Genomic DNA, 23,427 nt, shown 5'->3' with positions numbered 1-23,427 from the left:
CCCTGTTTTTGTTTTTTCAGGGAAAGGCCTATTTATATAGAACTAGATCACCACTTTCTGATATGACAGTGTTTTCTCACTATACTGTGGTCTGAACCTGCTCATGCCAAATATGAGCTAGAGTCCCAGAAGAAATGAGGGCTTGGATGGCCCCTTTGTCTTCACTGGAGGTCTGTCTATCTCCCCCTACAATCTACACAATGATACTTTCTGTGCCAACTACATACATCCTTGCTGTAAACATTCTGGTCACTTGTCCTAGAGAAAAGATCTGAAAGGGCCATACACAGATACTCTTGACCAGCAGAAAGCTCAATCTAAAGTGGTAAAATATCTTTGGTTTCTCCTAAGGAGTGACTCTCCCTGGACTGCTTCAGAGCAAAGAGGAGGAAGACAAAGGAAGAAGATGAACCCAATGAATCTCGATAGTTCAGGGGGACCGGAAGAAGGTCAGGACTAGAAGACGAAACAGAGAAAGGAGGAAGAATCCATTTTTAATAGGTTTTAAGAAGTAAGGGCTTTCAGTAATAAAAGTTTTGTGGACCAGTAAAATTTTGTCAGACCACAAACATCTGATGGTAGAACAAAGCAGACACAGATATTATTTTGTCCAATCCTCTCATTTTATAGGTGAGGAAAATAAAGCCCAGATGTCTTAACCAATGTCACAGAGTTAGGAAAGGGGGCAGGGTTGGATAAAGGCTCCTGACTTCCTATTCAGGGCTCCTTCTACTACCCCACACTTTCTCATTCAGGATCCCCCTGGGCTGGATTTTTCCTCAACCTAGGTGGTGAATTTGGCATGGACATAGACCCAGATCAATTAGCCTTCTGGGAGAATTTGTGGGCTCATGATGAAGAGCCAGTTCTCAGGGTATATAATATTTGAATCCAAACTTGAGACTCAAAGATAGAAGTTTATAGGATCGAAGATTTATAGATGGAAGGGACAAACAAGATCACCTAATCCAACCAGACCATTTTTGCAAATGAGGAAGCTGACGTTAAGGAAGGTTATGACTTGCCCAAGGTCATACAAGTAAGGAAGAACAAAGCCAGAATTGAAACATAAGGTTCCAGCCTTCAAATTCAATGGTCTTTTCACTCGATCATGTTTGGCCACTCTGGTGAAATCCTAAAAAGTCATCTTGGAGGGGACCTTTGGCAATCTCCCTGGTCCAATCCCTTCATTGTGCAAAAGGGGAGAAACCAAGGTCCACAAAGAAGTAATCTAACCAGATGATGCAGGTCCTGGCATCCCACGTTACCTGCTCTGAACCTAAACCATAGATCTCAGCCAAACCTTAAGTCAAAGGAAAAAACAAAATTAAATATATATTGTTGCCCACTCAGAATAGAAAATGGAATCAAAAGTAGGAAACTACTAAGGGAAAAAAAGGTTTATGTTATTGCCCGAGTAACCCCCTGTCCAATTATTCTGGTAGGATCCCACAAAAGATGGATCTGTTTCTTTTACATTAACACAGGACTACATGAGTTGTAATCAAAATATTGTCCAGAGTTCCAGGATTGAATTAGATAATTTCTAGATATCAGGTATGAGAGTGACTTGATCAAATTCAGTTTGTGGTTTTTAAAATTTCAGTCCACAGAAGCTATTTTATTTTTATTTTTCTAAACACTTACTTTCTGTCTTAGTAACAACCCAAAGATAGAAGGGCAAGAGCTAGGCAAATGAGCTCAAATGACTTGCCCAGAGTCACACACTGAGAACGTATTTGAGACCAATTTTGAACCCATAGTCCTCCCAACTCCAGGTCTGACACTCTATCCACTGAGTCATCTAGTTGCCCCTGGAAGCAATTAAAAAAAGAAAAAAGTCAACTAGACTTGAGATATCATCAATATCAGAAGCATCTGGTTAGGAACTCCCTCAATCATTATACATGGGCACTTTTGCTGTTTTTTATAGGTAGTCTGAGATAGGGCATTGCATAAGGACAGTGAAATAGTTAAGTGACTTGCCCAAGATCACCCAGTCAATATTTGCAGACCTAGAACTTGAACACACAGCTCTTCCTGATCCCAAGGTCAGCTCTGATTCTAATGCTATGATGCTTCAAAATAATAATCTTTTTAACTATTTGGAAACCTTGGGCAAAGTTCTTTTGGTGAAAAAAAATTTTAATGCCCCTAGATTTAGCATAATTACTCATAATTAAAATTTGTTTTAAAAAACAGACTGATTTCATTTCAAAATGTCCCCTTCCAACTGAAAACTCTAATTGCCTGCATATCTGACTTCCTGCATAAAACATAAACAGAGTAACGAGAATAATCACAGATCCATAAGCATGACCTATGAAAAGAGACTGGGAAAACTCATCTTGCTTTTCCAGAGAGAGGAAAGGCCAAGGAGCAATGGGCACAGGATGTATTATTTGTAAAAACTTGCTACTGGGGGGGGGGGGGGGTGGAGGCAGGAAAGTATAGTGATTTATTCCTGTTTTGGAAATACACATTGCTGGGTGATCCTTTGGTGTTTTTTAGATTCTAGGAGGCTGGTACCTCCTTTTAAATCCAGGAAGACATGGGTGAACAGAGCAAAAGAAAACCTAAGCCAGTTAAGTCTCCTTTGCTGAGAGGGCAAAAACTCCAGTTTTCTCTCCAGGAATGATGGAAAGTCGTTCCTTGGGGAGCCTGTAGAATTTCCTCTTGGGAACAATTTAAAAATAGGTTCAAGTTAGCCCGGGTTCAAGAGTCAAATGTTCCTCAACTGCAATAGATTATATCAGGGTCATCAAAAGTCTAGTTCAGTTCTATTTTTCTAAATTCTTAACTTAAGAAACTTGAGTTATCCATTTGACAAATCATAAAACTAACTGATCCAAAACATAAAATCATCCCAAAACATGCCACCAAACATTTAGGATCCTCAAGTAGCAGAGCTGTCAATGTCTCTTTTAGAGGTTTAACTAACATTCTCCTTGGAAACTTCTTTTTTTTTAAATGCCACAAGAAATTACGGCCATCCATTATCACATGTTCCCTAAAAGGAAATCAGTCTAAGTTGTCCTTTCAGTCCCACAACAAAACACACCAGAGGTAATGATGGCCTTCAGGGCCAGTCCCCTCATTTGCCAGCTCCAAAATGAGAAAAGACAATAAGGTACCAAGTTCCTAGTCTCCAATTACAAGAAGTCTACCCTTTAAAAAGCACCAGAGATGGCTGCTGAGGATACAAGCCCTTCACACAGTAGCCCAATCTCTAAATCTTCACATATGCCTATGAAATTATTCCATAGGCCCCATTCTCACCAGCCATCTCTTGACAGAGAGTTTTCAAGAAAATGAAGTACTCAGAACCATAATCATTCCAGAGACTCATGGATGGAGGGAGGGGAGGGAGATTTTCTGTGACTTCCAGCAATCTAAAAGAGAAGGGGAAAAGTTTTCTTTATTAATTTGGTCCTTATGTTTGTGGGGGCAGGTAGATTCTGAGACATTCCCTATACCACCTCTTATGCTCTCTTCTCTTTGGCCAAGGATTAGTGGCCTCCCTGCTCCATGGACATCTAACACCCAAACCTTCAGAAACTCACAACTCCAGAAGAAAGGGCCTTGCATTACCTGCAGCGGTAATACAAACAACTTTAAAAGGGGGAAGAGATTCAGGTCAAAGGGCACATAAAAAACCTAGGATATCCAAGCTAGAAAGGACCCTTCCAGATCATTATCATCCAGTTAGTTTCTTAATCTATAAATGAGGAAACTGAGAATCACAAAAGGGAAAGAAATGATTTGCCCAAGATCATATCGCTAGTTAGGACCAAGACTGGGGCTGGAACCCAGATCTGGTTCAGGACTCTTTATATCATCACTCCTCAATTCTGTTCACTACTCTTTTGGTCCTCTTATCTGCCAGGGACCAGAGGCCATGGGAATGCATTGAACCAGAAATAAACAGTTCCTTTTTAAGCTCCCTTTCTGCACATCTATAGTTTGTAAAAAGTAGCTAGTGAATAAAAAGGTAGCATGCTGTGATTCCTGGAGATAAGAAACCTTCCTCCCACATCCACTACTGTGTAACCACAGATGATGTCAGTTCAATTTCCCAGGCTGGGCTCCTTCATTTCTAAAATGTGGACAATAAAGTCTGTAGTCCCTACCTTATGGGGTTGTTGTGAATCTGAAGTTTCTAAATCATTTTGCCAGTCTTAAACATGCTATATAAATCTTACTTATTATTATGAGTTTAAAGAGATAAGGGCAGTTTTCCTTAAACATTGGTCTACCAGAATGATTCTCTCAGGGAATGCTACTGTTCTCCAAAGTCAAACCAAAGAGAAGACAGAGAGTTTTCATTTCAATTAGATTCATTATTATGATCAACTTAATCCTCTTCAGATTATCAGTTAACAGCATTTGTGAATTAAGATGCCAAATTTTAAGATGAGAAAACCTATGGAAAAACTAAACTCCTCAAGCCTCCTAGAGCCCTATTGGGGGCCCCTGGTTGGGAAGCCCACCTCTGACACAGGAAAGGGCATTTTGCACAAGTTACAACCTCATACTATTGATCTACCTCCCAGAGTTGTTGTGAAAGAACTTTCACCAAGGTAAAATGTTTTGCAAACATAAAGAACAAACAAGGGTCACTGTGGCTGGTTTTTTCTTGGAACATATTCCATTTATATTCCATTTGCACCCCCACCTGACTGGGTTCAGCTCCTTCCTGCTATAGGGTTGCCATGAGGCCAGTGATTTAGATCTTGTCCAGAGAGCCAGGCAATTTAAGGATGTGATAGAAGAGTAAGCTGCTTAATCAGTTGAGCTAACATTAATTTATTTAGCCTCAGGTGTTGATCACATTACTTGGCATTTCATGCATATCACTGCCAGACTGATCTCTCTATATGACTCTCTTGAGTGCCCCACCTTTCCCCAGAACTCCACTATTGTAATAAAACTTTCATCAGATCTCCATTGCCTACAAGAACAAATGTAAACTCCTTAGCCTAAAGCACCCAAGATCCTTCATAATCTGATTCTTGCTTCTCTGTCCAACCTGACCCCCCTATTATCCTCCCAGTTACACGTCATTATTGCCAGAATATGCCAAGTACTTTCCTGCCTTTGCCCTCCTCCTCTCCACTTGTGTATGTCTTTCCACAACCAGTTCATCTCCTACCTCCATGAAGTTTTCCTTGAACACTCAATGATCTAATCAAGGTAGCTAGGGCAAAGGTGCCAGGAAGACCTGAATTCAAATCCAGCTTCAGACACTTACTAGCTGGGTGATCCTGGGCAAATCACAACCTCAGTTTACCTCTGTTTTCTCCACTATGAAATGAGGAGAATAATAGCACCTACCCTCCTGGGTTGTTGTGAGTATCAGATAATATAATATTAGTTAACATTTAGAGCTATGTCCGACAGAGCTAGAAGGGATTTTAGCTACACCCTCCTTTTCCCCCCACCAGACGAGTAAGCTTTAATAAGGCATAACAGTGAATTTATGAGCTACTACAAACTTCTGGGCAGAAGCAGTGGCTCACATTTTGCATCTAGAACACAGTAGGTATTCAGTTAACATCTGTCAATTATATCCATATATTTATAAATATATATAAAGAAAAATCTCTACTCACAGGATGATAAAGTAACTTTAAAGATCCTCTAAGCCCAACCCCTTATTTCACAGAAGAAAAAACTGCTGGTAGTATTCTTTCCTCTAAACCACCTGGTGGGTACCCAATGTCAAAAATCTGCCCTGTGCTAAAATATGGGACTGCTCATTTCTCAGTATCTGAATGTCTGGGAACTGTACTTAAGTTTGGAACTGGATAGTTCACTTAAGTTGTATGACTTAATGGGCTTCATAGCAGAATTCAGAAAGAATCTCCTTCAAAAGAAGAAAATTTCAGAAGAATCATTTTTTGCTTTGCAGATCACCCAGAAACTTCTAAGGATTTTAACCCCAAAAAAAGCCTACTTGTTGGAGCACTTGAGGATAATCTCTTTTAAGGCATGGTTTAACACCACTTCCAATATCCACTTTAGCCCTTCTCTTCCCTATCCCTCCAAGTTGCTTTATTGTCCAAGCAGCATCCTGCAGAGATAGCAACTTAAAATACGGTACAAGAAGGTCTAAAATCTCTCTATTAATTCTTCCAAGGAAGCTCTCTTAAAAGAGAGGCTCTCAACCTGGGGTCCCATGGACCAGATTTCAGGATCTGTACACTTGAATGGAGGGAAAAATAACGGCTTCATTTTCACCAACTTCCAACTAAAATTTAGCATTGCTCCAGAGACTGGGGGACCCCAAATGCAGAGAATCCCATTCAGGAGGCAGTCCAATCCTATGCTAGAAGTTCGAATTGCAGTGGCCGGAGAGAATACACATACCCCTGTCTGAAGAGGACTAAAGCTGGAGGAGAAAGGAAGTAAACATTGATACCGGAGAGCTTCGATGTCATAGCTCGCCCCATCCCAAAGCTTCTTAAGAGTCAAGCAGCACATACACTAGAGGAGAGATGAAGGGCACTGGAGGGGTTCGATTCCATTCAACAACCATATGAAGCCCCAGTTAAGTGCAAGACGTAGCCCTGGGTTACCTTAAGCAGACTCTCCCATTCGGTTCTGTTCATGGAGACCCCCAAACCAAGTCCGAACACTGACCGAACACTTGGAGCCCCCCAGACTCCTGCTTCCTAGCCCCTTGTGGTGGCTGGGGAGCGCAGACTAGCAAAGGGAACCCATCCAGGCGCCCTGCTTGCACCGCTGCTAGTGAACTCCTCAGTCTTCGAAGTCTGCGCCCCAGCTAAGGGCAGCTCCTCACCAGAGCGGGAGGGTTTCCCCGCTCCCCTGGCCCGAGGATCTGGGAAGAAAGGAGAGCCCAGGCAGCGGGCGGGAGGCCGTGCCGCGCCAAGTCCAGCACAGCCCAGGAGGCGCCCCCTCCCGTCCACCCCACAGCCGGGAGCCCGGGCCAGCCAGCTGGCTCTGCTTGCTCCCCTTCGGCCCCAGCCGCACTCACCTCGGCAGCAGGCCTGCCGAAATACGGCCATCCGCAGAAGCACCTCCCAGAGACCCGGCAGGCTGCTGCAGGGGCAGCCAACGGGACTGGCATCCGCTGCACCCCCAGCTGCAAGCAGGACTCTGGGGGGGGGAAGAGAGCGGAGCAAGCGCCCCAGAGTCAGAAGCAGATTTGGAAGGAGTGGGGCGTGGAGGAGGTGTGCCTCTGCCTGAGATTGAGCGAGACCGAGGGCGGGGAGGAGGGAGGATGGGGGGGGGGGGGGGGGGAGGGAGGCTGAGGTAGGCGTGCGGGGACCAAGAAGGGGTGTGTGCAGGATATAGATGTGAAGGGAGCCGGGATGCCGAGCCGGAAAGTGTGCAAAAGGGAGATGTGGTGGGGGGCTGATGATCGAGCGGGGAACGAGGGGGATCTGGCCCAGGGGTCGTTCTGGGGCCGGTGCCCAGACCAAGCCGACCATTACTACTCTTCTTACCTCCTCGGCGTCCACCCCAGGTTGGTTTACTTGGAGCAGCGGAAAACAAGAAAGGCTGAAACTTTATGTCATTTTCTCACACACACGTGACCCTCCCGAAGACCAGATGGTTTCAATCACTGAAGGAAAAAAAGGGACTTTGCTGGTATGCACGAGCTGGGAGAGTCTGGGAAAAGCTGCCGGAGCAACTAGCTTGCCTTCAAGCAAACCTCAAAGGGTTTTCCTTTCTTCTTGTACCTATGTCCAAGGGAGGCTGGTCCAGTCAGAGGATGGGGGCCTTTAAGGGCCCACAGTCGACCTAACACTACCTGTCTCTGCTCATTCAGAAACCTCCAGGGAGCAGAGGCTGCCCATTTGTGCCCAGCCCCCTGTGTCCCAGGGAGGGAGGGGCCAAGTCTGCATTGGAAGCTCTAAGCCTTGCGTGAGAATAAATTCTAAACATATGCAAAACCAAGACCTCCCCAAAATGTCATTTAATAATAATCAATGGTCTATTGGGAACAAGCAACTAGAGTCTAGACCAAATGATTGATGGAATTCTGCAGAAGCCGTGCTAAATAGGCGATGATAAAACAGAAGGCAAAGACTCTTGCAACCCACCTATAAAACCTGAGCCAAGAAATATTCTCTGGGTACAACGTTTGGGGGACAAGACAGTTAAGAAAGAAACAACTTCTCCTCTCCATCCCCTCCCCAATAAATTCTTGCACTGAGATTGTAGCATCTCAGTCTTCCAGAACCTCTTTGTAACAATGAAAATTGTCTAGAATTTCCCAAACTTAGTTACATTCTCAAGAAACAAACGTGGAAAGAATGAACTCAAGAGCAAGATCTAAGGCCAGGACATGTTTTAAAGCACAAGCCAATTCCACTGTCAGGTTTCCTGAAGAAGTATTTACTCAGCTGCAAAACCCGCATCAAAAATGATGGAGACTTTAAGATACATGCTGGAAATAATTTAACTAATTCATGATCAAATAAGAATAGTGGCAGGAACTAAAGAGATTAAATCTAGTTTTCCCTTACCAAAGAAAGAGCAATAAAAAACCATTTTAGCATTAACCCTTTACCACTCAATGCTGTGTGTCTGCTTGAGATGCACATGGCCTTCACAGTAGCAGGGCAAAAAGCACACCAACACCTTGCTGGCAACTAAGTGAAAATGTAATCAAGGATTGGATAGGCTGTATTAGTTCCAGATGAAATGAAACCAAGAGCTTTTCAAGAAACTACCGCCATGTTGGAAAACATTGGAAATAATCTGAAAAGAGATTAATCTTGATAAACCCTAATAGGACTGCAGCTTTGTTTCATGGAAGTCCATTGGTGAGTCCTTTAGGGTAGCAAGAAGCCTATTTTTGACAAACTTTCATTAAGTCTTTTCCAAGTTGGAGGCAACTTCCCAGTCTCCCAACTGCTTAGTTGCTTGAGTTCTGTTCCCACATCTAATAGAAATCTCTTTCATGGGGAACTTCAGAAAATCACCATCATGGGGCACACACAATCCCAGGTCAATGGCACCTGGAAGGGAAAGGTCCTTTGGAGCAATTTTCCAGGTTCCCATTTCCCAAACTAAGCCAGAAAAGTCAACATAAGTGTGCCAAGAACTGTGCTAAACATTGGAATTACAAAGAAAAGTAAAAGACAATCCTTGCTCTCAAGCGGCTCAGTCAAATAGGAGAAAGAACCTACAGACAACTATGTACAAACAAGACAAAGATAGGGTAACTTGGAGATAATAGTGGAGGGGAGTCATTAGCATTAAGGAGGACCAAAAACACTTCTTGATGAAGGTAGGGTTTTAACTAAGACTTGAAGAAAGCCAGGGAAACTAAGAGACACATAAGAAAAGGAAGAGAATTCAAGGCATGGGAGTAGCAAGTAAAAAAGAAAATGTACAGGAATAAGGCTGGCTCAGTGACTAGAAAGCAAGCCTGGAGATAGGAGGTCCTGGGTTCAAATTTGACCTCAGACACTTCCTAACTGTGTGACCCTGGGTGAGTCGCTTAACCCCAATTGCCTAGCTCTTACCACTTTTCTGCCTTGGAACTGATATGAAATTTAGTATCATTTCTAAGACAGAAGGTAAGGGTTGTTTTGTTTTGTTGTTGTTTTTTATCTACAGAGAAGGGAGAGATGGAGTGTCCTGTATGAGGAACAGCAGGAGGACCAAGGTCACTAGATTACAGAGTACATGGAGAGAAGAATAAGTATTAAGAAGACTGAAAAAGTAGAAGTTGAATTTCAAAGGGCTTTAAAAGCCAAACTGAGGATTTTCTATTGGATCCCATAGGTAATAGGGAGCCACTGGCATTTGTTGATTAGGAGGGTAACCTGATCAGACCTACCTTCCTAGAGCTGCCATCTGCCAAGATTACCAATTTAAAAGAAGCCTGCAAGATTTCTTCTGGAAACTGATTTTCTCTCTGGCTATAATTCAAGTAACTGTAAAAGTCAAATAAGAGGCTGATAATGAGATGTAGTAATACAAGTAAAGACCTATCTTCAAAAAAAGAAAGAAAAACATGAGATCTCATGTTTTTATTCAGAAATTAAACTTCAATAAAAAATGTTTAATGTATTGCAACAAATCTAAATTCAACTAATAGCAATGTTGAGCAGCTATGTGGCATAGTGACTGGGAATCAGGAAGATCGGAGTTCAAATTTGGACTCAGATACTTACTAGTGGTCAAATCACTTAACCCTGTTTGCCTCAGTTTCCTCATCTATAAAATGACCTGGAGAAGGAAATGGCAAACACCTCCAGTATCTTTTCCAAGAATGATTCAGGACAATTCTGAGGGACTTATGAGAAAGAACACTATCCACACCCAGAGAAAGAACTGTGGAAGCAGAAACACAGAAGAAAAACATATGATTGATCACATGGTTCAATGGGGATATGACTGGAGATGTAAACTCTAAACTATCACTCTATTGCAAATATCAATAATATGGAAATAAGTCTTGATCAATGATACATGTAAAACCCAGGGGAATTGCTCATTGGCTATGGGAAGGAGGTGGGAGGAGGGGAGGGAAAGAACATGAACCATGTAACCATGGAAAAATATTCTAAGTTAATTAATTAAATAATTTTTTAAAAGGAAAGATCAAATGAGATCATGAAGAGCCAAATATGACTTAACAACAACAAAAAACAACAACCAAATAGCAGTTATACAATTTTATGAAGAAAAGAAAGTCCCATGTTCATTATCTGATCTTAGAAAGGTGTTATAGAATTTGAAGTTGTCTTTTAATGTTGCTATTGTTGACATTAGCTGTATTTTGGACCCAAAAACCATAACACATTTAGCAATTTGCCGAAGATGGTAGCTGTGAACATGATATAACTGTCTGTAAGAGAAATGTGGTATTTCCGATGTCTAATTTAGAAAGCTTTTATATATACAGAGAGAAACACAAAAACATTTGTATGTGTTTGTAGCTACATTTTTTCCCCTAGATCTTTGACTTCAATGGAATGGGGAACAATCAACGAGGAAATTCCCTCCAGTAAGGCAGATTGAACCAGCTCTGCAACTTATATTCTTAGAAAGTTTTCTGGGACATCCAGAGGAAAAGTGAGTTGGCTAGGGTCACCCAACTATTGTCAGAGGAAGGACTAGAACCCAAGTCTTCCTGCCTCTGAAATCATCTGAGGGTCATTGTACCATTTGCATCTTTTGTAGCAACTATTCTCTACAAATGCCTGACACACATATATTACATGTAGCAGTTATATGTATATATATATATACTATGTAGGCATATCTTTCAGCATATCTCTGCTGTAATGCCTCATATCACAGGGGGGACACCGCAGCTAAGTTGCTCTGGCAGGTCCCATTGAGTCATTAAGCTCTAAGTATAGGTCTGGCTACAAGCTGTATCTGCTGTCTGAGGGCCACCTAAGGTAAGTTCATCAGAAGATGATCCATTTTTTTTTAAGCTACAGTGAACCACCTGCAACTAAATCAGAAATGGCTATTGCCTATTTGATAAAATCTGCTGGGAAAATTGGAAGACAGTATGGGAGAGATTAGGTTTGGATCAACATCTCACACCCTACACCAAGATAAACTCAGAATGGATGAATGACCTGAACATAAACTATAAGTAAATTAGGTGAACACAGAATAGTATACTTGTCAGACCTTTGGGAAAGGAAAGACTTTAAAACCAAGCAAGAAAAAAATAAAAAAATATAAAATCAATAATTTTGATTACATCAAATTAAAAAGGTTTTGTACAAACAAAACTAATGCATCCAAAATTAGAAGGGAAGCAACAAATTGGGAAACAATCTTCATTACAAAAACTTCTGACAAAGGTCTAATTACTCAAATTTATAAAGAACTAAACCAATTGTACAAAAAAATCAAGCCATTCTCCAATTGATAAATGGGCAAGGGACATGAACAGGCAGTTCTCAGCCAAAGAAATCAAAACTATTAATAAGCACATGAAAAAGTGCTCTAAATCTCTAATAATCAGAGAGATGCAAATCAAAACAACTCTGAGGTATCACCTCACACCTAGCAGATTGGCTAACATGACAGCAAAGAAAAGTAATGAATGCTGGAGGGGGTGTGGCAAAGTTGGAACATTAATGCATTGTTGGTAGAGTTGTGAATTGATCCAACCATTCTGGAGGGCAATTTGGAACTATACCCACTAAAAGGGCACTAAAAGACTGTCTGCCCTTTGATCCAGCCATAGCACTGCTGGGCTTGTATCCCAAAGAGATAATAAGGAAAAAGACATGTACAAGAATATTCATAGCTGCACTCTTTGTGGTGGCAAAAAATTGGAAAATGAAGGGATGCCCTTCAATTGGGGAATGGCTGAACAAATTGTGGTATATGTTGGTGATGGAATACTACTGTGCTCAAAGGAATAATAAAGTGGAGGAATTCCATGGGGACTGGAACAACCTCCAGGAAGTGATTCAGAGTGAAAGGAGCAGAACCAGGAGAACATTGTACACGGAGACTGATACACTGTGGTACAACCTAATGTAATGGACTTCTCCATTAGTGGCAATACAGTGATCCTGAACAACTTGGAGGAATATACGAGAAAAACCACTATCCACATCCAGAGGAAACACTGTGGGAGTAAAAACACTGAAGAAAAACAAGTGCTTGAATATATGGGTCGAAGGGGTATGGTTGGGGATGTAGACTCTAAATGAACATCCTAGTGCAAATAACATCATTGAAATAGGTTCTGATCAAGGACACAAGTAATACCCAATGAAATTGCCCATGGGCTGCAGGAAGGGAGGGTGGAGGGGAGGGAGGGAAATAAAGTGAGTATTGTAACCAAAAAATTTAAATTAAATTAAAAAAAAAGGCTATTGCCCACATCAGAAGAGGAAGTATGGACACTGATGAAATCAGAAATTATCAAACTAATAAATATACATAGTCTCCCAAAAGTCTTAGTGCAAATTTAAGTTTTAATAACTTGAAGCTACTTAATAATAACAAATTAAGTTATTAAAGCTTTTGGGACATTGTATATTTCTTCCCATGCATCAAGTAACTAATCCAATACCCTCAATACTATAGATACACAGAATCACAGCATTTGAAAATTGGAAAGGACCTTGGGAAGCATCTAGTCCCACTCCTATTCCAAATGTAATCCCCACTCTAGTATATCTCCAAGTCTTCCTCCAGCCTCTGCTTTAAGGCCTCCAAGGAGGAAAAGCCCATCCTATCTCAGAGATGCCCATTCTAGTTGGGACAGCTCTAATTATTAGGAAGCTTCTCCCAACAAGAAGATGAATTTTAATTTTCTGCAACTTCCATACACTGGTCCTAGTTCTTCCTTTTTGGTCAAACAGAACAAGCAGAATCACTTTTCCATACTTGAAAACAATTATTATGTCCTCCACAAGACCTCTCCTCTCCAGTCTAAATATCCTCTGTTCCTTTGACCAATCATATGGCATGGATTCAAGACCTTTCATTCTCTTAAATTGACCTCCTCTGGACATTTTCCAATTTATCAATATCCCTTTTAATCTGTGTCACCCAGAACTGATGTTGCAGATATGAAATGGTCAGGACAGAGTACAGAGACCTGGCCATTTCATTATTCTTGGTAATTATACCTCTCTTAATGCAGCCTCAAGTTTACATTCGCTTTTCTTTACCTTCTGGCTTAGTATCAATTCTAAGACAGAAAAGCAGCAAGAGCTAGGCAATTGGGGTTAAGTGGCTTGCCCAAGGTCACATAGCCAGTAAGTGTCTGAGGTCAAATTTGAACCCGGGACCTTTTGTCTCCAAGCACTGTCTCTATCCACTGTGCTACCCTCGATGCCATTGATCTCACATCTTTGACAACCCTAGCTCACTTCCATTTCCTATTGAGCTTGCAGACCAGTAAAATGCTCAGGATCTTTTTCAAATAAACTTCTATCTAACCATGCCCTGCTCACCCTGTACTTGTGAAGTTGATTCGAAGCCAAGTATAAGATTTTTACATTTATTTCTATTGACCTTCATCTTATTAGATTTAGCCCAGTGCTTGAGCCTGCTGAGATTTTTTTTGGATCCTGTTAGCCCGTTTGTTAGCTACACTTCCCCAACACACACAGATTTGTTTCATCCACAAATTTAATGAGCATGCCATCCATGTTTTTATCCAAGTTATTGATAAAAATGTTCATCTCGAGAATAAACATCCTTATTTAATTTGGATGGTCTCCACTCCCTATGGCCTCTTCCTCCAGCTGCTGAGTTCCTCTGTGAACCTCCATTTAAGGAAGCACCCACAGGAACCATCATGCTCTCTTCAAACCTGAACCAGTTTATGATAGCCCAGATCATTTCCCTACCATGCCCCAGCTAGAGTACCTTCCCTCCCACTTGGATTTTGAGCTCCCTTATCTGTATCATCCTTCCCTAATAGAATATAAGCTCCTTAAAGGCAGGAACTATCTTTCTCATTGCTGATATTTATATTTCCAAGGCTTAGTAGAATGCCTGGTATATATACTTGCAGAACTGTTGGATTTGAGCTGCATATTTATATATGCACTTATTATATAATCTACATTTACATATATACAACAAGTGCTTACTAAATGCTTTAACTATCTACCTAGCCTGACTTATTTGTTTCATCCTCCTTTCTATATCTTCTAAAAATATAATACTTTTATTACTAGAAACTAAATTTTAACTGCTACAAAGACAAAAGGAAATGGTTTAAAAAAAAGATGCAACCAGAAACAAGAAAAAGAGGTAAGGGATTTGAGGGGAGCAGAGAATATAAAGTTTAACAGATTTACCAAGGGAAAATATAGTCAACAAATTCACAAGCATTTATTAAGCATTTAATATGGCCAAGCACCTTGCTAAGACAGGAAAGGAAATAAAATTGTAGAGGTGATAGCCTGAGAAAGAACTAAAGAATATAATGATTGGAAGTCACAGTGAGGAGAATAATAAAAGTTAACATTTATATAGCACCTACTATGTGCCAAGCACTGAACTTTATTATCTTATTTGAGCTTTACAAATACCCTAAGAGGCAAGTGCTGTTATTATCCCCATTTTACAGATGAGGACACTGAGGCAAACAGAGATTAAGTGACTTGCATAGCCAAAGTCACCCAGTTTATAATTGTCTGAGGCTAGATTCAAATCCAGGTCTTCCTGACTCCAGGTCTAGCACTATATCTACTGTGCTACCTAGCTTCATGGAATAAAAAAAAAATTATTTGAGTAAGCTCATCTCTATGTGTGGCTGAGGAGTAACAAGAATAGTTTATGGGAACTGAGTCAATTCAGGAGTTGGGAAGCTAAGGTATTTAGTGAAGCATCAATATGGGCACTGAATCCCTCCATATGAGAGTAGAAATAGGGGTGGAGTGAAAGATTGTAAACCCGGCACTTAATTAATTTAGGAAAGGAAAATGTCTTAGGGGGCGTGAGGTAATGGCCACCAGGATCTAAAATGGGGGACAAATTTGAATAGGGTGAATATCAGGGTAGTTTCTGAGTGATGATAGTAGAGGATGATTCTGACAGTGGTAATAGCAAGTGGTCAGGCAGTACAATGGATAGAGGGCCAGGCCTGGAGTCAGGAAGACCAGTTCAAATCTACCTTAGACACTGTCAACTGGAATCTAGAAACCCTAAACTTGTAGCCTAGTAAGATCTGATGAACCCCATGTTTTAGGACTAGTTTGTAAGTTGGAGACCCCAAAGCTTGTCCTTGTTCTTATAGCCTACTAAAATCTGATGAACCCCAAGTTTGAGGACTAGCTTGTAAGTTGGAGACCCCAAAGCTTGTCCTTGTTCTTATAGCCTACTAAAATCTGATGAACCCCAAGTTTGAGGACTAACTTGTAAGTTAGAGACCCCAAAGCTTGTCCTTGTTCTTATAGCCTACTAAAATCTGATGAACCCCAAGTTTGAGGACTAACTTGTAAGTTAGAGACCCCAAAGCTTGTCCTTGTTCTTATAGCCTACTAAAATCTGATGAACCCCAAATTTTAGGACTTGCTTGTAAGTTGAAACCCCAAAGTTTGTACTTGTTCCCTGCTCCCCTAAAGGTAACCTCAGGCTAGCAGTTTCAGACTGAATAATTAACTCTAAGGTAAAAGACAATCCATGTCAGGTGGGGCCAAATCCAAGCCAAGTGACTTTTTAGTGAAGTAGGCAGTCTCATAAGCTGAAGGTCCTGAGTTTGATCCTCAAAAAGAGGGGGTGACACAGTGGGAGAGGCTCCTGGAGACAAGAAGAGGCTTGGACTTGGCCCCACCTGACATGGATTGTCTTTTACCTTAGGGTCCATTGTTCAGTCTGAAACTGCTAGTCTGAGGTTACCTTCAGGGTGGATTCTCATGGGAAAAGGGAACAAGGACAAGCTTTGGGGTCTCCAACTTACAAACTAGTCCTCAAACTTGGGGTTCATCAGATTTTAGTAGGCTATAAGAACAAGGACAAGTTTTGGGGTCTTCAACTTACAAACTAGTTCTAAAACTTGGGGTTCATTGGATTTTACTAGGCAACAAGTTTGGGGTTTCTAGATTCCATGTTGACAACACTAGCTATTTAACTTTGGGGAAATCACTTAACCCTGTTTGCCTCAATTTCCTCATCTGTAAAATGGATTGGAGAAGGAAATGGCAAACCACTCCAGTGTATCTGCCAAGAAAACCCTCTAATGGGGCCATGAAGTCACACACAATTGAACAATAGTGGGGAGTATAATTCCACTGGCCAGTGAATGGAGGATAGGAGTGGAACTTCAAGCAGAATAAGAATGGGTGGTTAGGAATAGGCAGTTTCAACAGGAGAAATCCAAGTCTCGGTGAGTGCCAAAAGAAAGGAAGAGGTTAACTTGGAAATAACACAAAATTACTCAAGTAATCAGAAAAACTTTCTCTTTAATCAGGAAAGAGATAGTGCTCAATATTTGGCTGCCACGCAGAGTCAAGCGCCTAAAAAACACACAAAGCCAAGGACTCTGGGACTCTGGGACTCTGGGACTCTGGGAACAGTATGTCCGGCCTGAGATGATTCTCCAAAGAGTGATAGAACTTGGTGATCTTTTATATCCTTTGGAGAACTTGGTACAGCAAGCATGCTACAAAGAGGTTGCAGCCAACTGCTGGGGCATCAGGGAGTGGTCAACTACTTTGAATACAAAAGGAAAGGGTCAAACCTAGAGCTGGGCCTCCAGAGAGAGGACTCTGATACAATGGGAGAAGCTACCAAGACAAATAAGGGTACTCAACCTTTGACTCTATCTACTAATCCCACCCAAACTGAGGTCGCCAAACACTTCAAGGTCTATTGTTCAGTCTAAAACAGGGGTGCCCAAGACTTCCTAGTGTGACTTCTCAGGGAACAGGGGAAGACTTAAAACTTGCAGAAAACCCAGTTGACAAGGTTTATAATGAAAAAAAAGTATGTTGATTACAAGAGAGCACCATGGGAGATATGCATAGATCTGGAATGGGGGAATTTCAGAATAAGGATAGGATGAATGTGAATAAGGGAACAGGCAATTGGTGATAAGGACTGAGGCACCTATGCCAAGGAAGGCATTCAGAATCACTGGGGTAGGATATAGTATAGTATGAAGTGAGAGTATGTTAACAGGTGAGAAATGAGTTAGACTCTGAAAGGCTAATGACTAAGTGAAAACAAAATAAATGGCCATTGACAGAGGAATGACTAAAATGGCAGCACATGAATATGATGAAATATTTCTACACCATAAAGAATAACTAATTGAAGAGTCCAGAGAAGCATGGTAAAGACATATGACGTCTATGAAATAAGCAAAGCCAGGAAAACAATTTATGCAGTGACATTATAATGGAAAAAACCACAACAAAGAAAACAAATGATGTATAATTATAACAACCAAGTTAGGCACTAAAGAAGTGAAAAAATATACTTCCCTCCCTTCTTCACAGAGGTGGGGGTTTATGGGTTTGGAACACTGCTATCAAACTCTGCTGATATTTGTCATTTTTGCTAAACTGATCCCCACACCAGTCTTCTTTGCTATTGTTATTGTGTTCTTTGTTATAAGAGATAGGTCTCTGCTTGGAGAGGGGGAAAGAATATATTTGGAAACAAAGGTAACATCAATTATGTTCATTTGTAAAGGTAAATAATTTGAGCCTTTTGTTTTCCCTTTTGATGGGGTTGGAGTGGGAGAAATGAATGGAATTTTTTCCAAATGAGTTTGGAAAGTATATTAACTATAGTCAGTCTAAAAGACTGGGCTTGCCAATGTGGCTCTCAAGAAGTAGTTTATTTTTCCCTATGTAATTTGATTGCAATTAAGGTCTGCTGAAAACAGGTAAAACATTGGTTACCAGAGAGATAGATGAATATGACCTTAAAAAGAATATAATGTAAGTTCCTGGAGGGAAGGAACAATTTGTTTGGCAGTCAGTCAATAAATATATTAAGAACCTTTTTATGTGCCAGTTTCTGGCTAAGCAATGGAAGACACAAATACCCTCAAGGAGTTTGTAATCTAATGGGGGAATACAACCTACAAAAGGTGCTGAAAAGTAGGGAAAGGGAAAATCAGGTGCATGGGTATAGCTTGGTAGCAAATGAAAAGTTAGTCATCTAGAGCAACTCTCCTTTAGTGGAAGCTCTAGCCCAGGCCCCCAAACTTTTTACACAGGGAGCCAGTTCACTGTCCCTCAGACCATTGGAGGGCCGGACTATAAAAAAAACAACTGTATACCGCTGTCTGGGATAGCAGAGGCTGCAACGCTGGCTGTGATGGGCCTGACACACCTTGCACAGATCCATCACTGCCACCACTATACCAGGTAGCAGTATACCCAGTGCTGAATCCCCTCCCCCAGATCGCCACTCACCATGCTGATGGCTTCCATTATGTAGTCACATGATCCTTTGTGAGGTGCCTCGTTCTCATTCAGTTACTCTCAGAACAAGGCGCCACACAAAAGCAAAGGATTACGTCACCGGAAGTAGTACTGTATGTGAGCGATGCCACACTTTGCAGAGCTGCCACACACAATGCTCCTCTCACTGACCATCAATGAAAAAGGTGCCCCTTCCGGAAGTGCGGTGGGGGCCGAATAAATGGCCTCAGGGGGCTGCATGTGGCCCGCAGGCCATAGTTTGGGGACCCCTGCTCTAGGGGAAGCTCTTTGCTCCTGCTCTCCACTCAAAAGGAGAGAGTACAGAAGGTGACACAAACTTACAGAATGATGAGACTCCTGAACATGTCTTTGACTCTCCAGTATGTGGCATATGGGAAACACTATAAGACCTTCTCTTTTTTATTCATGAAAAGCTGTTTGCTCCGATATCTAAGGACAAACATTAAAGAAGAATGTAAGCTAAAGGATATGAATAAATCCTTCTCAAAAGAACTAAAGATTATTACAACTATATGAAAGCAATTACTGATAGTATGAGAAATAAAGATCAAAACAATTTTAAGGTTTGACTTCATAGTCAGAAAACTGGAAAAGATGGCATATTGGAATGGTCACTGTTGGGAAGTCTTGTGCAAATATGGGCACACTAATGCATTATTGGTGGAACAGTAAACTGATCTAAACATTCCATAAAGCATTTGAAATTATGCAAAAAAAATTATTAAAATATCCATATCCTTTGTGCCAGAGATTCCAAGGCTAGGCATATACCCCAAGGAGATCAGTGAGAAAAATAAAAACCCTATTTATACCAAAATGATTAAAACAGGGGGCAGCTGGGTAGCTCAGTGGATTGAGAGCCAGGCCTAGAAACAGGAGGTCCTAGGTTCAAATCTGGCCTCAGACACTTCCCAGCTGTGTGACCCTGGGCAAGTCACTTGACCCCCATTGCCTAGCTCTTACCACTCTTCTGCCTTGGAGCCAATACACAGTATTGATTCTAAGATGGAAGGTAAGGGATAAAAAATAAACAGTTAGAACAGCACTTTTTGTGACAGTAAAGAACTAGAAAGGATTGATTGATAAATTAACTAAATTATAGTAAAAGAATATCATGAAATATCATATCAGAGAAAACAATATGATGTAGACAGAGAATCAAGGGAAAGATTTATATGAACTGAAGCAAAATAAAGTAAATAGAATGAAGAAAACAACATACACAACTACAACAAAGTAAATGGAATGAACAACAAAAATAAATCAATAGAAACTGACTACTGTATAATTATAATAACTAAGCTAAGCCTCAAATATGCTGTATGAAAAGATACCTTCCCCCACTCCTTTAGAGAGGTGAGACCATAAGTGTAATTCATGATAACTAGTAGTTTTGTTAAGTTTCTTTTATAATATGGTATGGTTCTCTGGAATAAGTTTGGGGAAGAAAACAGAAATGTAGATAATGTAAAAACAAAAGACAACAATAAAATTTATCTTAAGAAAGGGAATGCTAACAAATTTTTAAGAGCTTAATGACAGGCAGGTTTTTTTTTTTATGTTTCCTGGGAGTTTTCTTTCTTCCTTTTTATTTTAAATTTTATTTTTATTGTCATGCAAAACATACTTCCATATTGGTCATTGTTGCAAGAGTACACTCATATAACTGAAACCATAAATACATGTGATGTGAAAGACAACTCCAACAGTTCTTTCTCTGGCAGTAGATAACATTCCCCAAATTGAAAGAAAATTTTTAAAAGTAACAATGTAGATAGTCCTAAAGAGCAACTTATTTTAAAAAATAAAGATCTAAACACAATGAGGTTTTAGTGTTAGAAGTCCCAGTTTAATTTACCCTGGTCTTCCCCCAACACTTCATATTAAATAGAATCTCCTTTTAAAAAAACAAAACTCATTCTGAATCCTTTTTGTCACAATTAGACTCCCTCTTGAGGTCTATTCATAAACTATAGACTTTCACATTAATATGGCATCAAAACGCCAGGCTGTTTTTCTCCACCTGCCTTGGCTACTTCCTTTAATCATAGCCACCAACAGTCCCCTTAGCTATTAGAGATAAATAAGGGGGTGGCCTCTCCATTTCCTCAAGTTCTTTGCTCTCTCCTCTAACTTCATTCTACACAAGCAGTTGAATTGGGGTGATAAGGGGTTTAAATCAAGAAGTACATCCTTGTCAATGTCTATGAGTTTTTCCAACTAAAAAAAAAAATTAATCACTCTTCCCTTCCAAAAGAAATCTAGTCTAGAAATCTGGTCTTCTGGAAGTAAAAATTTTAATACAATATTGGAAGAGTTATACGCATGCCATCATAGCAACTATCAAATTCCTTTCCTAAGCAAGTGCAATCAGCTTGAGCATATGTGTCTTTGCATAGTATATACTTAAAACTGATGGACTTTGTAACCCTACCAGATCATTACTACTTCCAACATCTTAAATAAAAAGTTAACATTTTTAATCAGATACTTAAAGTGTTTTAAAAAGGGAAAGTAAAAGTATTTCCTTAATACAGACTTAAGTACACTATTAAAGCCACCAGAAAAATGCCTGAATATACTTTGTTCTGAAATGGAACTATCACTGTAGGCTTATGGAAAAAACTCACTCTAACAATTGACTATATTTTTACTCAAAGAAACACTGCTTAAATTTGAAACACATACACACAGTCATACAAATACAAAGGAAGCTATGCTCTAATCTAGGGTGAGGTCAAGGACCCATGTTCTACCCCACTGCCAATTTGCAGCATCAGCAGGATTGCAACCTGCAGTTTGCTTGTGGGCATTCTGATACACAACTTCTGACTTTACCAAATAGCTTCAGAGAGCAATTTTGGTAAACATGCAGATGTGATTATAAAATGCCACATCTGTTTGTAAATAGCTTCCTGATTTTTCATGAGAGTTTTTTTCTGACAGTCCCACCAATGAATAGTTACTTCTGCTATTGTGCTGATGGACAAAAAGAATGGAAATCTGGAGGGAATTTTGGTATATAGTGAGAGGCTATAGAGATTTTTTCCCCCTAGAACCTGAGGAATTTCTGCTGAGATGAAGAAAAAAATACGACTAACAGCACTGAGATAATATGGTGCTCATCCCTTGTTAAAAATAAAATTCGTTAATGCGTTATTTCAAGAAACCTTAGTTGTAGTCCCCCCAAATCTCTGCTTTTCTGGACCTATGTGGTCTTTCTTAGGACAGGGTGTCTTCCCCCAGCCATGCCCCTTCTTTTTCTCTGACACATGAGCCTTCTTCTGGAATTTGGTAGAAACTGACATCTCACAAGCAAGACCATTGTTGACATCTTTCTGTGACATCAGAGGTGGGAAATCAAATCCCCCTTAAGAACCTCCCCCCCAACATTCCCTATAAAACAGCTGGTAATCTCCATCATCAAAGTACAACTCTATGGCAGCCACACTAAACCTGGAATGAGCAGGCTCCAATATTGCTCTAGGAGGGCAACACTTGATTAGATCTTTGGCAAGCTGAAAGGTCTTCTTAAACAAGGTCTAGACCCTGTGCATCCTGTACCCTGTACCTCCTGTCCTGGAAAAAGGGTGACTGAATAAATCAATCACCCATTCTACTTCATCTAGATACTCCTATCAGGTGAGAGCACATCTGGATTGAAGAGGTACGAATAAGGATGTGGACACCTTCAAAGAAACAATCAATTAATCAAAAGCATTTTAACTAGGTGGGGTTAGAAATCTGTTTAATTTGGTTGAGGTTTTGGGTCATGCCCTGTGAGGTTTGCACAAAGCAAGACTAAGCAAAGTTTAGAACTGAGATTCTGAGAATCAAGCAGATTAGTAGTGGAAGCCTCAAACTAACTCCTGCTTGGAATGAGTTACTTGGAATAGGAGGAGGAAGAAGATGAGTGAACCTCTCACTAACCTTTGGCTGGAGGAAGATCTTGGGAACTTTGTGGAGCTGGTGGATTTAGACATCAATATGCAAAATGACCTTATTATTATCACTGGACTAGCTGATGGTGGTTACCTACATTGGGTGCTGAGGACAAACAAAACACATTGAGGAAAGGAAGCTTTGAGTCTATAAGGAGCCCAGTAGGAAAGGAACTTCATAAGCACCCCACAAAGGTTTGGAAAAGATGTTTGAAGAAAAGGAATTCTAAGAACCAGGAGGAATATATTAGCTACATGTACGCTCTGATCTTGAGCTCATTTTCCTCTGGACTCTGTATAATACTTATGAGAGACTAAGGGGGTAGGAGAGGGTATTCTGGACCAAATACTCTTACTACACATCCTTTAGTAAAAACCCCTTTCTTTTTTGGTGGGGAGAGGGAGCTAGTAGTTACTGATGTTTTCTTGATTGCCTTTAATTTATTTTTAAATTCAATTTCTGATAATATTCCAACACAACTTTACACCATAACTTGTCCATCCATTCCCCCATTCAATTTTAATTCAGTTTTATTTTAAGCTCTGAATTATCTCCTTCCCCTCCCCTAGAGGAAACAAGAAAACCAAAATCTATCACAAACAGT

At 40.5% G+C, this 23,427-nt stretch overlaps 1 protein-coding gene across 11 annotated transcripts in view; it reads right to left on the bottom strand.

Annotated features, from left to right (window-relative positions):
* DENND2B (DENN domain containing 2B) overlaps positions 1-23,427 on the bottom strand; it is a 277,741-nt gene that overhangs the window by 219,931 nt on the left and 34,383 nt on the right. For 2 of the 11 annotated variants that reach the window (XM_056802115.1, XM_056802131.1), the window contains exon 1: positions 6,998-7,200. The exons of 2 other annotated variants lie outside the window; for them this stretch is intronic. The gene's annotated coding sequence lies outside the window, so the exon portion shown is untranslated. Of the gene's footprint in view, positions 1-3,279; positions 3,393-6,578; positions 6,916-6,997; positions 7,202-7,469; positions 7,895-23,427 lie in introns of those variants that run through there. 7 more of the 11 variants (XM_056802116.1, XM_056802121.1, XM_056802125.1 and 4 more) reach the window with 7 other exon arrangements.

The sequence above is a fragment of the Monodelphis domestica genome, chromosome 6 (assembly GCF_027887165.1).
Source record: "Monodelphis domestica isolate mMonDom1 chromosome 6, mMonDom1.pri, whole genome shotgun sequence".
Taxonomy (NCBI): Eukaryota; Metazoa; Chordata; class Mammalia; order Didelphimorphia; family Didelphidae; genus Monodelphis; species Monodelphis domestica.
Note: the sequence above shows the minus strand (reverse complement) of the source record. Positions and strands in the feature narration are given on the sequence as shown.